Source organism: Carlito syrichta, unplaced genomic scaffold, assembly GCF_000164805.1.
Source record: "Carlito syrichta isolate Samal-C Ts95f unplaced genomic scaffold, Tarsius_syrichta-2.0.1 Scaffold289529, whole genome shotgun sequence".
Taxonomy (NCBI): domain Eukaryota; kingdom Metazoa; phylum Chordata; class Mammalia; order Primates; family Tarsiidae; genus Carlito; species Carlito syrichta.
In genome coordinates this window covers 290,104-307,459 of record NW_007233625.1, presented here as the reverse complement: position 1 = coordinate 307,459, position 17,356 = coordinate 290,104, and the positions used below count along the sequence as shown (strand labels likewise).

General features: G+C 47.5%; 1 pseudogene; it reads left to right on the top strand.

Moving 5' to 3' along the window:
• Positions 1 to 14,224: 14,224 nt before the first annotated feature.
• LOC103256453 lies at positions 14,225 to 14,697 on the top strand (annotated as a pseudogene).
• Positions 14,698 to 17,356: the final 2,659 nt, after the last annotated feature.

Here is a 17,356-nt window from a genome sequence, read left to right as displayed (position 1 = left end):
TCTTTATGAGCTGAAATAGTTCCATAAAAAGATACTTCCCTTCATCTACACTGTGGTTATCCTGAGGTACAGTTTGCATAGAAAAGACAGAATAAATACTTAATTCTGGTTGGGTGTGGTGGCTCACACTTGTAATCCCAGCACATTGGGAGGCCAAGGTGGGAAGATCACTTGAGCCCGGGAGTTTGAGACAGGCTGAGGTAACATAGTGAGCCCTCTTTGCTACAAAAAATAAAAAATATTAGCTGGGCTTGGTGGTGCGCACTTGTGTAGTTCTAGCTATTCAGGAGGCTGAGATGGAAAGATCACTTGAGCCCAGTAGATCAAGGCCATGGTGAGACGTGATCAATCGTGCCACTGCACTCTAGTCTGGGCGACAGAGTGAGACCTCAACTCAAAAAAAAAAAAGCAAAACAAAAACAAAAACCCTTAATTGTTTCCTCGTACTTATTAGTTTTCAGAGCAATGAATTGGTTCTCCTGGCATCTTTCAAAGGTGACCAATGCATTTTGTGTTTTATTTTGTTTTTCATTTTTTTCCTTTTTGAATGTCACTACGAATTTATGGATTGAAACATATTTGATATGTTTTAATGCATTGTAGATATTGTCCGTATTGATGCTAAAAGCGACTCATCTTTGGCCACTTCATTTTGGCTCTTGAGTCTTTGGGTAGGGCCCTAGTCATCATTTGTTATTCCAAGATGCTCCAGGCTAGTTTTGTACATTTCCTGCCCCAGACCTGGAATCAGCCATTTCTCCAAGGAGCCCAGTCCTTCCAGGAGACAATGGCATTTAGAAACCACACACCTGGGGCCTGGAGAGGGGCCTGCTTTTGATTCTGGTGTTTGTTTTTGTTTCTGTTTTGAGTCAGAGTTTCATTCTGTCACCCAGGCTGAAGGGAAGTGGCACAATCGTGGCTCACCGCAGCCTTGACTTCCTGGGCTCAGGCGATCCTTCCACCTCAGCCTCCAAGTAGCTGGGACTACATGCACACGACACCATGCCCAGTTAATTCTTTTGATTTTTTTTGTAGAAGTCTTACCATGCTGCCCAAGCTGGGTGTTGAACTCCTTGGCTCAAGTGATCCTCCCACCGTGGCCTCCCAAAGCGCTAGGATTACAGGCATGAGCCACCGTGCTCACCTTACTTTTGATTTTTTTTTTTTTTTTTTTGAGTTGGAGTCTCACTCTGTCACCCAGACTGGAGTGCAGTGGCCGCTCCTGGCCACTGCAGCCTCGACCTGCTGGGCTCCGGCGATCCTTCCGTGATTTTTTTTTTTAAGTGAGAAAGCAGGATTTATTGAGAGGACAGAAAAGCTCCTACAGTGGGAGGGGACCCAAAGGGGTTGCCCCTACTTTTGATTTTAAGATAGAAGCCAGAGTTATAGGATCTAAGGAACAGGCCACAGACAAAAACGTTACTCTGTACTCCCTTTTTCCTGTTACCTTCTGCCCAAAACGATGATAAGCAAAATTCAAGTGTTGCCAGCACTGTATTTGGCTATGTGAGGATGACATTTCTTCCCAGAAATTTGAACGTTTTTTGACCAATCCCTTTGTGTCAGGTTATGGAGGTAGGGGCAGTAGACGTGGAAGCATTTGTCTGCAATTCAGCACTAAGTTCTGAAAACAAAGGCTTAAAAGAGGATGGGACTTGATGAGCAGTGGTCCCTTCCAATCAAATCTCTATTCCCTCTTTGGAGGCAGGATTAACATTCCATTCTGTAGTAGGAAGATTAAGCATAATTTCTGGGCAAAGAGAAAATTCTCTCAAGGGTTCTGCAAACATTACATGTTATATTTGTTATAACTGGGTAATTTATCTTTCTGGGAAAGTTACCTACAGGACTTGGAGGAATTTACTTAATAAAAAATAATAGATGACAATCACAATTTTGTAATTCCATTTGTTTTCACAAGAGAGGAAAACTCATCAATTATGGTGAGTGAAGAGGGGGGTTGGGTCTGGAGAGTGGAATTTGACCAAGCAAAACCTCTCAGACTAGCCATACTCAGGGGAAGTGGGATTTGGGGATTCTAGCATTAAAAAAAAATTGGCTTCAGAAACAATGTGCAGGAAAAGGTTATTGAGTTATGAACTCTTACAAAGACATAATGAAAAGTGAAAACTGAGGAAGTTTGGGAGAAAAAAATCCAGTCCTTACACATACATGGAATAAAATTGTGGGTTTTTTCTCTTTCCTGCTATCAGGAATGGGTTTGGGAAAAATGTTATTAAGTTCCCCTTACCACCTTTGTTGTTTTCGTTGTTGTTTTGTTTGTTTGTTTATTAATGTGGTGGGATAGTTTGATGCAAAGAGTGTGCCAGGAGACCAGGATTGTGAATCCTGGCTCTGCCACTAACTTGCTCTGTGACCTGCCTGCTCATGGCCCTTCCCTGGACCTCCAATTACTTATCTGTGCAAAGTGGAGGTTGCACACCTGGGCAGAGGCTGGGCTGGCTGGAGAGGAGTCAAGGGGGACAGCCCACATATCGACCAACAGGGAAAAGGTTAAGTCAACCACAGCAAGCCACATCATGGAATTCTTCGCAGCTGTTGAACAGAATGAGGTAGACATATGTGTCCTGATGTGGAAGGATGTCTAAGCTATGTCAAGTTTTTTTCAAAAGTGAGTGATTATCTCATTTAATGGTGGAAATAGAAACTATATGCTTAGCTCTTTCCAAAGGGGGGGAAAAAAGCCCCAAAACACTAGAGGACACACACCAGACCATTACTAGTGGTTACCATTTCACTCTTCTCATTTCTGTATTGTTGAAATTCATTTATAATGGGAGTGTATTACTTTAGTAACTTAAAACAAATATTAATTTAAAAAGTAAGAGATTCTGATTCTCTGGGTTTTGGCTGGAGTCCAAGTTTGCATTCCCTAGGTGATTTTTGATAGAACCACTGAACCAACAGTCACAAAGTCCTAATGTTCTGTGACTCCATGAAGTTTATTTGACTCATGACTTTGGAAAAAGGAAGACAAAGACCAAACAAGAGACAAGCAGATAGCAAGAAGGAGAGTACAACATTGGAAGTGTAAATCCTGGCTGCCAAGGTGCGTGGCTCCAGACAGCTTCCAGCACCCCTTCATATGTATCCCCTGTGAGATAAACAGCAAGTCTAGGGCATGGGCAGGGAAGGAATTATCAGCATCCCCATTTTGCAGATGAGATCATTGAGGTTCAAAGAGGTTACGTCCCTTGAGTAAGTCACCCAGTTTGTAAATGGCAGAACTGGGATGACAGCAACTCTGAAGCCAATGTTCTTGCCACTGCATCAGCCGCTAGGGACATCAAGTGTTTTCCTTCCTACAATCATCAAGGATTGTACTTATGGTGTAATTGTATCACATAACTTTTCATAGGAAAGGAGAGAGAGAAAACATATAAGGGCTTACTCTGTTCTGAGCACTTTTCATACATTATCACATTTTTTGTTCCTAGTCAGGGTCTCAATCTGTCGCCTAGGCTGGAGTGCAGTGCCATGATCATGACAATCACAGTTCACCACAACCTCAGTCTCCCTCAGGCTATGCTTCTGCCTCAGCCTCCCAAGTAGCTGTAACTAAGGTGCATGCCACCACACCTGGCTAATGCTTAAATTTTTTGTAGAGACAAAGTCTTGCTATGTTGCCCAATCTGGTCTTGAATTCCTGGACTCAAGCACCCCTCCCACCTCAGCCTCCCAAAGTGCTGGGATTACAGGTGTGAGCCACTGTGCCCAGTCTATCCATTATCACTTTTAATCACACAGTAATATAAGTAGGTGGGCACTGTTTTCACTCCCACTTTACAGGTGATAAAACTGAGGCTCGGAGAGGTTCAATAATTTACCTCTGAATAAAAGTACTGGAATTGAATCAAGTCTTCTATCTGAAGAAAAGAAACAAAGAGAAGGGAAGAGGGAAGAAAACGACAGAGAGATGGGTGTGCTCCCCTGGTCTCCATGGGACTCCTGTTTCTTAGTACTGTCATCACCCCACATGGCAAGGGCTCTGGGGGCCTTTCAGCAGGAAAGCTCAAACTTACTGCCCAGCCCAGCACTGCTGGGCTGCCGGCCAGCATCCCGCCCACAGTATATTTCCTTTGCCTACGTTGACAGGTATCCAATTTCACCAAAGGCTCCTAGCTCCCAGATCTGGTTTTAATCAGGAGCTAGAGCTGAGCCCAAGAGCAATTGCCTGGCAGCCTCAGTGAGGCCCAGATGGAGCCCAGCCACCTTCTCTTCCCCCCAGGTCCCCTGGGGAGGGGCTCTCCATCTCTGGAGCCCAGACTTGGGTGGTGGCCCTGTGAGTGCATCATTCAAGGGCTCTTAAATGACACAATGCCTCCAGCGGCTGGTAGAGGTAAGTCAGAAAATGCACGGAGGAGGCCAATAGCCTCTCACTGCTGATGCGCAGGGCTCACATTCCTCCTTAATTGGCTTCTGCAAGCACAGTGGGGAGAGAGGCTGGACGGTCAGGAGGATGATTCTGTTCTCTTCCCACCCACAGAACAGAGCCTACCTGTGCATCCACCTGGCCAGGAGGGCAGCTTGGATACATGCCCTGTCTTTCTGGAACCTGTCCTAGGCCAGACAAGGGCAACAGACAAGGAATCACCGCTGGACACCCGTAACCGAGGCAGAAGTCATAATTCTGTGGGTCATGGAGAACTTGAGGTTTATCCTGGCCGATTGGTGGAGGAATAGGCCTTTGAACTAGGACTTAAAGGATGCAGGAGTTATCTCCCAGCCAGGACCACAGAGCTAGGGAAAGGAAAGCATGGGAGACCTTGCAAAGCTCAGCATGTGTCCATATGGTTGTCTTTGTGTGAGTTAGAAAAAGGGACTCATCTGGACAGACACAGAAGGCACCCTATCCTCCCTTTGTGCTGTGCACAAATTGTGCAACTATACAAGTGGCCTGTGGACTGTGGCAGCTAAATTTAATCTGCCTTTCACATCTTCCTTTCCCCTTCTGGACTTTCCTTCCCTCCCTCCTTCCTTCCTTCCTACCTCCCTCTTTCTTTCTTTCCTTCTTTTTTTCCCTCCCTCCCTCCCCCCTCCTCCCTCCCTTCCTTCCTACCTTTCTTCCTTTCTGTCTAACTTTGTCATCCAGGCTGGAGTGCAGTGGTGTGATCAAGTTCATCACAGCCTCAACCTCCTGGGTTCAGATGACCCTTCCACCTCAGCCTCCTGAATAGCTGGGACTACAGGCACAAGCCACCACACCTGGCTAATTTTTAAAAATTTGTTTTTGTAGCGATGAGGTCTGGCTACATTGCCCAGGCTGGTCTCTACTTCCTGGGCTCAAGCAATCCTTTCATCTCAGCCTCCCAAAGTGCTGAGATATGAGCCATCATGCCCGGCCCTCCTATTTCTTGAAATGAGCTGATTCCATGAGGTTACTGTGGGCCTAGCCCATAACCCTACCAGAGGTTGGCCTTTGATTCAGTCATAGCCAATTAGAGTATTACAGCTTCCCGCCAGGGTGATCAGTGCCAGGATGGGCATGTGATTCAAACTGGGCCAGGTAGAACCCTCTCTGTGTTCAGGCAGAAGGTGCTCCCTTTGGGCTGGGTTTGCTGACTGTGAGGCTAAGTTATGCCTAGAGCTGTGGGGCCATCCTTAGTAAAATCGGGTAAACTATGCCTGAAAATGAAGCCAACACAGACAAATGTAAAGATGAGAAACTGAAAGAGAATTCTGATATTGCTTAGATGCCAGGATTTGCTTCTGGAATATCCCAGTTACAAGAATCAATCATTTCTCTTTTCTGTTTAATCTAGTCTGAATTTTTATGCCTGCAATCAGAGGCCTCACCATTATGGAAAGAATTGCCAGGATTCATGCCAATGGACACAGAGTGCTTTGAAAAACCAAACCAAGAAAGCTTTGGCAGTGCTGCAGGGGTTTCTAAATCAAGAGCCGGAGATGGGGTCTGGCTAGACTTCATTCAAAGCCATTCTCAGGTGGCATCTCCCTGTGAGCTCACCGCAGCCTCAGGAGTCAGGTGGGGCCAGGCCACTGGAACGTGGATGTGCCATTCAATCTCGGATCTGGAGGAGCCCTGGTTTCCAAGTTCTGGGGTTCAGTAGGGTCCTGACACTCTGGGAAGGACAAGATAAGGATGGCTGTCTGGTGAGATGGCAGGAAGGATGTGTTTGCTGAGCTCCCAGGAACTCAAGTGGGACTTATTACATGAAACGCTACCCACTCTCATGCCCCTGGGCCTTTGCATCTGCTGATCCCTCAGCCCAGGGCGCCCTCCCCACCTTATCTATCTGGCAAACTTCTACTCTGCCTTCAAAATTCAGCTCAGGGGTTACTTCTTCTGGGGAACCTTCTGTGGAAGTTTTAAAACATGATTGCAAGGTTTTTGTCTCAAGAGATTAATTCTATGTCCTCATCCATCCTTTGAATCTAGTTGGTCTTATGACTGCTGGGACCAATAGCACACGTCAGAAGTGATGCTATGTGTCCTCTGAGGCCATGTCATAAAAGACCATGCAATGTCTGCCTTGTTCACTGTGAATACTCACCCTCGCACCCCTCAGACACCAAGTAAAAAGTCCAACTAGGACAGACGTGGTGACTCACACCAATAATCCTAGCACTTTGGGAGGCTGAAGCAGGAGGATCGCTTGAGCCCTGGAGTTCGAGACCAGCCTAAGCAACATAGCAAGACCCCGTCTCTACAGAAAATTAGCTGGGTATGGGGTATAGTCCCAGCTACCAGAGGCTGAGGCAGAAGGATCACCTGCGCCCAGGAGATCAAGGCTGCGGTGAGCCATGATTGTGCCACTCCAGCCTGCGTGACAGACTCAAAACAAAAAGCCTCTGACTCAAAACAAAAAGTCCAACTACCCTGAGGCCACCAGGCTGGGGAAGTCACAGTAGGTACTTGGGTTGACAATCTCAGTTGAGCCCATTCTTTGGTTAGCTCAGCCCAGATGCCCAAGTCTTCAAGTCAACTCTAGCCATCAGAATCACCACAGCTGAGACTCCAGGTATCACAGAGCAGGGAAGACACACTGCTGGGCTCAGGCAATCCTTCCACCTCAGCCTCCCAAGTAGCTGGGCCTACGGGCATGTGCCACCATGCCCAGTTATTTTTTTCTTTTCTTTCTTGCTTTCTTTTTTTTTTTTTTCTGTAGAGATGAGGTCTTGCTTTGTTGCCCAGGCTGGTCTTGAACACCTAGGCTCCATCAATCTTCCTGTCTCAGTCTCCCAAAGTGCTGGAATTGCAGATGTGAGCCACCACGCCTAGCTCCTTCATTTCTGTATTTCCAGGATAGGAGCTGGCACTTAACAGCTATTAGCAGACAAGAGAGCAATAGAGAGGCAGATGGAGAACAAGAATGAGAATGAGAATGGGTGGGGAAGCTCTTGGCAGGCTCAGCTGTTACAGGTAACAAGAGAAAAGCCAGGTGAGTGCTGCAGGATCCCATGTGAACTGGCACCAGACAGACAGGCCATTCTAGGGTGGAGGTCAAGGGAAGCCCACAGAAAGGATGACCTGAAGTTAAGCCACAGAAGTCAATGTCAGTCTCAGGCTACTTCCACTGGTACCAATCATGGATAACATCAGCCCATAGTCTGGAGAGGGACTGAGCCCACACAGGGTCAAATGGCCTCCACCATGCAGAGACAAGAGCTCTGGGGCCAGGAGACAGGCCTGGGACACTTGCCTGGGAGACTCATCTTAGAAACAAAGGCACAACCTACCTCAATGGACAGTGGATCTGGCCATGTACTTAGACCATTGTGTTATAGGGGACAGGTATCAGGAGACATCAGGTATAGGGGACATCTGAGCAGTGCCCCAGATGTGCAAACAGAAGTTCATCTGCTAGAGAACCTGGATGGTCCTGAAGCTGAGAGGGCATTTTTCTGGGAAAATTGTTCAAAATTGATGAAAATAGCTGGGGAAGCATTCATGGAAATGTTAATAGCAGGGAAAGTTAGTCCAACTTGAATTCACTGTCTTGAGTTAGAAGGGAAGACAGCATGCCAAGCAAATTTGGATCTGGATTTTAGGGCAGAAGTGTCCACGGATGCAGAGTCCAGCTCCCAGGCCTGCCAGTGTGACTCTGGTACAGCCTGAGGCTTTTGTAGAAGTCAGTATTCTTGTCTGATCCTCAAGTGAGCCTGTGTGGTTTCAAGATGAGGAGTAGGAATTAAGATACTTAAAGAGAAGGATGGACTGGGTGCTGTGGCTCACACCTATAATCCCAGCAACTTGGAAGGCTAAGGCAGGATGATTGCTTGAGCCCAAGAGTTTGAGACCAGCCTAGGCAGCAACGTGAGACCACCTCTGTACAAACAATAAATAAATAAACAGCTGGGCGTAGTGGCACACACCTATAGTCCCAGTTACTTGGGAAACTGAAGCGAAAGGACTGCCTGAGACTCCATCTCTACAAAAAGAATTTTTAAAAAATCAGCCAGGCGTGGTGGTGTGCTCCTGTAGCCCTCACTACTTGGGAGCCTGAGGCAGGAGGATCGCTTGAGCTCAGGATTTCGAGGCTGCAGTTAGCTGTGACCTTGCCACTGCACCCAACCTGGGCGACAGAGCAAGAACCTGTCTCAAAAAAAAAAAGAGAGAGAGAAGAAAGAAGCGGACTCATATTTGTTGAGCCCTCTATGTGCTGGGTGCTTTATAGTCTTTGACAAATATAAACATAACAACCTTTGATACATAATAAATTCCTTCTTTATAACTGAGAAGATGCTGAGCGTTGTGGTGAAGAATTGCTGCAGTCTGATCTGAGACCCCCTAAGAAGCAAGGGAGGCAGCATGGAAAGGCAGAGTCCTTTGGGCTGATGCTTCTGTGACCCTCAGCAGCCTGGTGTCCTTGTCTACCCTGTGAGAGGGCTGGACACATGATCTCAACCAGATCTGGGTTGAATCCCGTCTCTGTCATTCACTAGCAGGGTGATCTTGGGTAAGTCAGCCATACTTCCTGTGCTACCTCAGCTCCCTCTTCGTGAACTTCAACAGGCTTCATTTTCAACTAAAAGAGGCAGCCCTTTGACTTCTTCCTCTGCCCATGCTCTTTATGGAGTTATAGAACTGTCAGTCAAGGGCAGGGCTCAGGCAACCTTGTCTTCCTCCCTTATGGGCATCTGGGACTTTGGCCAGTGGCAGCCAGTGTGTGAGGCTTCCCAGGGGACGGGCAAGGGCAATCAATTGGAGTGGTAGCTCCCTCAAGGAGGTGGTAAGCCGGGTTCTCTGGCAGGCCCCGCAGCTCTGGGCTGTGAGCTGAGGCCTTCCGGCTGGCAGCTTTCTAAGTAGCCACAGATGTGGTGTGATCAACCACCGAGCCAGCTGCTGAGGAGAGGAAAACCTCCTCTGGCCCTCTGCCATCCCCCTGGGCTGTGCTTCCTCCTCTCCTGAACAAGGCAGGCAAAGGAGGGCTTGAAGAGGACACTTGTGAGAAGCACACACAGGAAAAAAATGCTGTGCTGTCTTTGAGGGTGTAATGACAGGAGTCGTTTAGGGAGATGTTGCTGGCATTTTGTTTCCAGGAGAATGTTTTCCAATGAAAAAAATATAACAGCTCTGCGCTTACCAGTGTACTAAATATGAATGCCAGGTAAGTGTCTTGTTTCCGATAAGCAATATGTGCTCATGGCACAAAATGTAAAAGTACCAAAGGGTATCCAGTATCAGTTGGGTCTCCTCCCCAGTCCTCAACTCCTAGAGACAAGCACCATATTCCTTAGTGGCCTCCAGGGGATAGTCTATGTATTTTATAAGCATATACTTATTAGGCGAGTCATTCATATGCTAGCCTGAGATTCACTCCTTATCCTCTTCCTCCTGGGAGACCAAGCCCTTCCAGGCCTCTGTTTCTCAAGGTCCTGGGTCAGCTGATGGGTCTATCCAGCTTCTCAGGTCTTACATTCCTTGATTAACCAATTTCCTGAATTAAATTCTCTGTCTGATAAACCTTGAGTGGTTTTTTTTTCCTACTTGGACTGACTGATTCCTCCCCTGCCCCCTTTTTATGAGTCAGCAGGCTGGAGAGCCGTGCTGCAATCATGGTTCACTGTAGCCTTGAAACCCTGGGCTCAAGTTATCCTCCCACCTCAGCCTACCGGATAGCTGAGACTAGAAGCACCACCATTCCTGGCTAATTTTTGTTTTCTTTGGAGAGGCGGGATCTTGCCATGTTGCCTAGGCTGGTCTTGAACTCCTGGCCTCAAGCAATCCTACCACCTTGGCCTCCCAAAACGCTGGGATTACAGATGTAAGTCACCACTCCCAGTCTTGATTCCCTCTTTTTTAAAGCTCTTGGTTAGCTGAAAACTTTAATGGATTCATACATATCTCTTTTTTTTTCCACTCAAATTGTGGCATGTTTTACATGGTTCTTTATCTTCCATTTTTGTTGTTGTTGTTGTTGTTTACCAATATGCCTTGGAAGATTTTTAAAATTATTATTTTATATCAATTGAGAGCTGACTCTTGTTTCTGTTTGTTTGCTTACTTTGTTTTGTTTTGTTTTGCTTTTTGAGTCAGAGTCTCTGTCGCCCAGGCAGGAGTGCAGTGGCACACTCACAACCACCTTAGCCTCGACCTGTTATACTCAGGTGATCATTCTGCCTCAGCCTTCTGAGTAGCTGGAACTATAGGTGTATACTACTATGTCCAGCTAATTTTTTGACTTATTGTAGAAGCGAGTTCTCACCAAGTTTCCCAGGATGGTCTCGAACCCCTGGGCTCAGGCAATCCTCTGGCCTCTGCCTCCCAAAGTACTGGGATTACAGACATGAGTCACCACGCCCAGCAACTCTTGTTTTTTTAAATGGCTGCACAGGATTCCTTTGTATGTACTATAGTTTATTCACCCAGTCTCCATTGATGACCATCTGGGTTGTGTCCAGATTTTTGCTACTACAAATAATTTCTTGATGACTATCCATGTACGTATGTCACGTCACCCATATAGAAGTCTATATGCAGGATACATATCTAGAAGCGGAAATGCTGAGTAGGTATATTTTCAATTTTGACAGATATTGCCAACTCACAGTTCCGTGAGCAACGTGTGAGCATAAGCAGATCCAGCTGAGAGAATTGTGGGAGGAAGGACTGTAGGTTTCCTGAGTACAAGAATGGTGTGTCTTTTGCTCCCCCAGTGCCAAGTGTGGGGAAAGATTCTCAATAGATATTTGTTGAATGAAATTTATAAATGGAGGGGGACCATGGCCAAGGCAAGGTCAGCAGTTTCCTGGCTCTGCCACTGACCGGCTGAATAGCCTTGAACAAGTTCCTCGGACTCCATGACCTCAGAGCCTCCTGCAGCTCTGACTACTTAGGATCAAGGACTTCTAAACCAGGCAGAGCATCTGAGTCATGGGGGAACTTAAAAGGTTGACAGATGCTGGACTCCATCTGGGGGTTTAGCTGTAGCAGGTATGTAGTAGGAGCCTGTAGTGGGCTCTGAGTCACCATCCAGACTCCCTTTCAAGAATGAGTGACTTTCTTCTTTTTTTGGAGTCGGAGTCTCACTTTGTCACCCAGGCTGGGGTATAGTGGTGAGCTCACGGCCACAGCAGGCTCAGTTGATTCTTCTGTCTCAGCCTTCCAAGTAGCTGGAACCACAGGCATGTGCCACCATGTCCAGTTGTTTTTGTTTTGTTTTGTTTTTAATTGTAAATATGAGATCTCACCAAGTTGCCCAGGCTGGTATTGAACCCATGGACTCAGGCAGGCAATCCTCTCACCTCTGTCTCCCAAAGTGCTGGGATTACAGACATGAGCCACCGTGCCCGGCCTAGGAATGAGTGACTTTCTCCCCCAGCTGCTGTCTGAGAAGTGCCTCACTCAGAGAGAGCTGCTTTGCCCAAGATCAGACTCTCTCTCCAGGATGACTGTATCTAACAGCTGATCAGCATGGGTCCCCCACCCCCAACTCAGAGCAACTCTGAAGAGTCATCCCATCTTGAGAACATAGTGGGTCAGCTGAGACCTCTGCGGAGACTGTGTCTTCTTCTGATGCCCAGTCCTACTCCTTACTCCACCCTTCCACGAGGGTAGATCTCCGAAGCACTAACTGATAAACCCTTCAAACGCCAAACTTCATCTCGAAGTCTGCTTTCCAGAGAGCCTGCCCTGTGACAGGTTCCTAGAACTCGTGTTTTCAGCAAGACATCCCCTTCCTAGGTGATAAAGACTGTAGCCTCCTCCCTTTTGGGAAGGTTACTTTGGATGCAGGAGATCTTCACATTTTTACTTTCCTGGTGCCATGGACCCCCTTCTCAGAATAATGTTTTTAAGTACATAAAGTGAAATACAAACCGAGAACAGTGGCTCATACCTATAATCCCAGCACTTTAAGAGACCAAGGTGGGAGGATTGCTTGAGCCCAGTAGTTCAAGGCCAGCCTAGGCACCATAGTGAGACTTCATGTCTACAAAAAATAAAAAGATTAGCCGGGCCTGGTGGCACACACCTCTAGTCCCAGCTATTTGGGAGGCTGAGGCAGAAGGATCACCTGAGCCCAGGAAGTTGAGATTGCAGTGAGCCCCGATCGTGCTGATTGAGCCTGTGCAACAGAGTGAGACTCCAACTCAAAAAATAAAAATAAAATAAAATATGTAGTATTACCAAGGAATCCAATTATATTGAGATATGGTTATCAAGAGATTTTTTGAATTGTGAAATAGTAATATATGCTTTTTAATTAACCCATCAAGTAAGACCCAGCCATGTGTCTAATAACTACATAATTTTGAAGCAGTAAGGAGAGTAAACCATATCTTAAAACACCTGTAACAATTGTAATGTAGAATGAAAATATTGGTGATTTCTGTTGGGACAGAATCCCAAGTGCTGCTAGAAATATTGGGGTTTGTTGCCTACATTCATAATGAAAGGAATGCTGAGTTTCAGTTAGAAGGTAGGGAAAATAAAGAAGTCTTTTTTTTTTTTTTGAGTCTATGTCTCACTCTGTCACCCAGGCTGGAGTGCAGTGACACCATTACAGCTCACCATAACCTTGACCCCCTGGGCTCAGGCAATCCTTCTGCCTCAGCCTCCCGAGTAGCTAGGACTACAAGCGCACACCACCATGCTCAGCTAATTATTTTATTTTATTTTTTTGTAGAGACGAGGTCTCGCTGTGTTGCATAGGTTGGTCTCAAACCCCTGGGCTCAAGCAATCCTCCCATCTCAGCCTCCCTATGTGCTAGGGTTACAGGCGTGGGCTACCATGCCCAGCAAGATGTCCTTTTTGATTGTGACCCATCCCAATCCACAGACCCCTGAATTGCATCTGTGGACCCCTGTTCCATGGTGCCCTGCTCTAGTGGGTTCCTTGGTTGAGGGGTTGTTTTCACCGCAAATCTCCAGGTGGGCTCTATTGCCAGCCTGAAGGCAGAGGGTTTTCAAACAAAGGATGAGTGGGGTGTCTGGGGCTTCTCTAACCTCTGCCCTTGGGTCAGAGCAGGCAGCGATGGCTGAGACTAGGGCGTCGCTGAGCAATACAGCAGAACCTACGCCTGCCCTGGCCAAGTCTGGCTCCCAATTAGAGCAGGTTTCCAGTTACACCGAAACAAGGCACCAAATTGTTTTCCAAGTCCTCCAGTGAGACTGCCTGTCCCTCCTGTCAGTGGGGGTTGAGCTTCTGCCTTCGACCCTGATGCTTCATGAAATGCCAGCCGGCTCCCATCCTGGTGGGACAGCTCTCAGTCTGCACCCACAGTCGGCCGACTCACCAGTTAAACTCACGATAAAATGTATTCAGGGTGTGTTAACTCCCTCAGTCCTTTGAATAAGCAATTGCACTTTGTCCTGAAGCCTGGAGTGTGGCTGCTGATGTTAAACACTGAGGGTATGTGGTGTTTGCTGAGTGTCTCAGAGGCAGGATTAGAAGAAGAGAAGAAAGCAAGAGACGCTTCCTAAAGTCTGGGCTGCTGACAGCAGGTGACAAAATGATGTGCACTGAAATGCATGCCCCGTTCCCCACCCCAGGGCCACCTTGCTCTGAGCAATGTCAAGAAAGGGACACTTACGTGCGCATCAACTACTGGCCAGGTGACATTAGCAAATGATTCATGTCTTGTAGCTTCTGTTTTCTCATCTCTAAAATGGGACAATCATAGCAACTTGGCCCGTCTCACAAGGTTATTGTAAGGACTGAATAAGAGCATGTGTGGGGGTGAATGAAAGCACATGTGGGGGACAGACACTGTCCCTCCTCGGCGCAGCCCAAGCACCCGGCCTGACCCCGGCCATGGGGTGCTGCTACAGCAGCGAGAACGAGGACTCGGACCAGGACCGAGAGGAGCGGAAGCTGCTGCTGGACCCTAGCAACCCTCCAACCAAAGCCCTCAATGGAGCTGAACCCAACTACCACAGCCTGCCTTCCGCTCGCACAGATGAGCAGGCCCTGCTCTCCTCCATCCTCGCCAAGACAGCCAGCAACATCGTCGATGTGTCTTCTGCAGACTCTCAGGGCATGGAACAGCATGAGTACATGGACCAGGCAAGGCAGTACGGCACCCACCTGGCTCTGCTGAGCAGCAGCCCGACCCATTGGAAGAAGCTGCCACCAAGTGCTGGCCAGCAAGCCCATTGCCTTCTCCGACTTGCAGCAGGTCTCCAGGATAGCTGCTTACGCCTGCAGTGCACTCTCTCAGATCCGTGTGGACGCAAAAGAGGAGCTGGTTGCACAGTTTGGGATCCCATGAAGAGAGGGGTCCTGGGACAGCTCTTCTCCTCTCTTCACCCTGTCTCCACCCTGCTTCCCCTGGCTCCTAGCCTCACTGCGGCTTATACAGTACCCTAATCTGCTACTAATCACAGAGAAGAGGAGGAGGAGGAGGAGGAGAGCAAGACTAGAAGCCTGAACAAGTGAGGATGGTGCAAGGGAGGGTAGAACCATTTGGGACTGGCCTTTGAAGACCTGGCCAGGGGTGGGCTAGGGCCAGAAGGACAGGGCCTGGTATGTCTTCACAGGCATTGGGAAGATGGAGATACCACTTTGGAGGAGTGATCACCAGGAGACCTAGGGGATCCCCTACCTACCCTTTCTCTTGGCCTCAGAGTCACTCCTGCTCCCTTCTCCCTGACTTGGTGGTCACATGCACCTCACTAGGGTTTGTGAACAGGGTCTAGAATGAGCTTGAATTTGAATGAATTGAATTTGTATTTCTAGCACCCTGGATTTTTATATGTTTGGTCTTTTTTCTTTTTGTTTTGGATTGTCACCCTCAATAAAAGAAGTGTATTCATCTGTAAAAAAAAAAAAAAGAGAGAGAGAGAGAGAAAGAGAGAGAGAGAGAGCATGTGTGGGATGCTTTGAGGGTTTGGAAACACTGAGACCTGGTCAACAAGTTCACACAGAGAAGGGAGGATGTGGATGCAGCTGGGATATGAGGGCTGCCATGTTCAGATATGCAGGTTGTTCACTGTGCAAGAGATTCTACTAAGGGAAATTAACACAGGGATAAGCCTGGTACTGTATGCCATTGCACCACATCATCTATAAGGCCCAGCTTGAAGCTGCTATGATTTCAGGAACTCCCAGAGTGCCACTACACTGAATCTCTACTCTGTATTTCAAATTCTTTTATCAGAGCTAACAATAACAATGGCTAACTTTTTTTTAAGAGATGGAGTCTCAGGCTGAGCTCAGTGGTTCAGCCTGTAATTCCAGTGCTTTGGGAGGCTGAGGTGAGTGGATTGCCTGAGTCCACAGGTTCGAGACCTGCATGGGCAACTTGGTGAGACCTCATCTCTACAATAAATCAAAAATTAGCCGGGCGTGGTAGTGCGTACCTGTAGTTCCAGCTACTTGGAAGGCTGAGGTGGAAGGATCCCCAGAGCTCAGCAGGTCGAGGCTGCAGTGACCAGGAGTGGCCACTGCACTCCAGTGACCACTGCACTCCAGTCTAGGTGACACAGTGAGACTCCAACTCAAAAAAAAAAAAAAGAGATGGAGTCTCTCTATGTTGCCCAGGCTGGCTGTCCTATTCTGCTTGCCAGATATCCAGCCCTACCCTACTTGCCAAGCTATTCTCCCTGGCACAGGGCTATGGAGGGCATGCCTTTTTATAGAGCACACAGTGTCCCTACTTACCCTCACAAACTCAGGCCACATTCAGATGGAGGAAAATGAACCCTCCATCTGTCCTCTAACAGGCTTTGGGGGAGTTCTTAGATCATAATTACTTCACGGAGGCATAACTGTAACAATCTTAACTAGTGTCCATTGTCTATAAAAACAATAAAAGTAGAAGGGTATGTTTTTCTTTCTAATAACTTAATACAACAGTAAATGAAGCTGCAGCCCCGAGGAGAGACTGCTGCTGGAGAGAGGTGACGGTGACCTGATGACACAGCAAGGGGATGTCCCTGTGGACTTTGTGGATCCCCCACAGACAGCCAGAGAGTCCAGAGCTGCCTCTAAGTTCTCCCTCCCAACTTATAGAATCCCAACAATATTACTGTTTTCAGTATACAAACCTTTGTTTTGGGGCCAGGTGTGGTGGCTTACATCGCTAACCCCAGCACTTTGGGAGGCCGAGGCAGGAGGATTGTTTGAGGCCAACCTGAGCAACATAGCAAAACCTTGTCTCTACAGAAAAACCTGAAAAAATTAGCCAGGCGTGGTGGCATGCACCTGTAGTCCCAGCTATCAGAAGGTTAAAGAGGGAGAATCACTTGAGCCCAGGAGTTCTAGGCTGCAGTGAGCCATGGTTGTGTCACTTCACTCCAATCTAGGCAACAGTGAGACTGTGACTCCATAAAAAACCCCCTCACTTTAGAAGTTTGCAAAATTTCTGCTTGCTTTCTCTGATCCCCTACACTGAGAACACCATGAGTCCCCCATGTGTACAACGGACGTGGGGTGAGGGTAAGGTCAACTGTCAGCAAAGGATGGTTGGAATCCCAGAGGCTGTGGCAAAGGTGACTCTAGTAGACGAAATAATGTCTTTCAAAATGTTCCGCTCTAATTTCCAGAACATGCGACTATTACCTTATATGGCAAAAGAGTCTCTAAAGATGTGATTACATTAAGGATCTGAATTATCTGGGTGGACCCAACGTAGTTACAAGTGTCCTTATAAAAGGGAGAGGCAGGCTGGGTGTGGTGGCTAATGCCTGTAATCCCAGCACTTGGGAGATAGAGGCAAGAGGATTGTGAGTCCAGGGGATCAAGACCAACCAGGGCAACTTGGTGAGACCGCGTATCTACAATAAATCAAAAAATTAGCCAGACATAGTGGTACACACCTGTGGTTCTAGCTACTTGGAAATCTGAGGAAGGACTGTCTGAGCCCAGCAGGTCGAGGCTGTGGTGGCCTTGAGCATGCCTCTGCACTCCAGTCTAGGAGATAGAGTGAG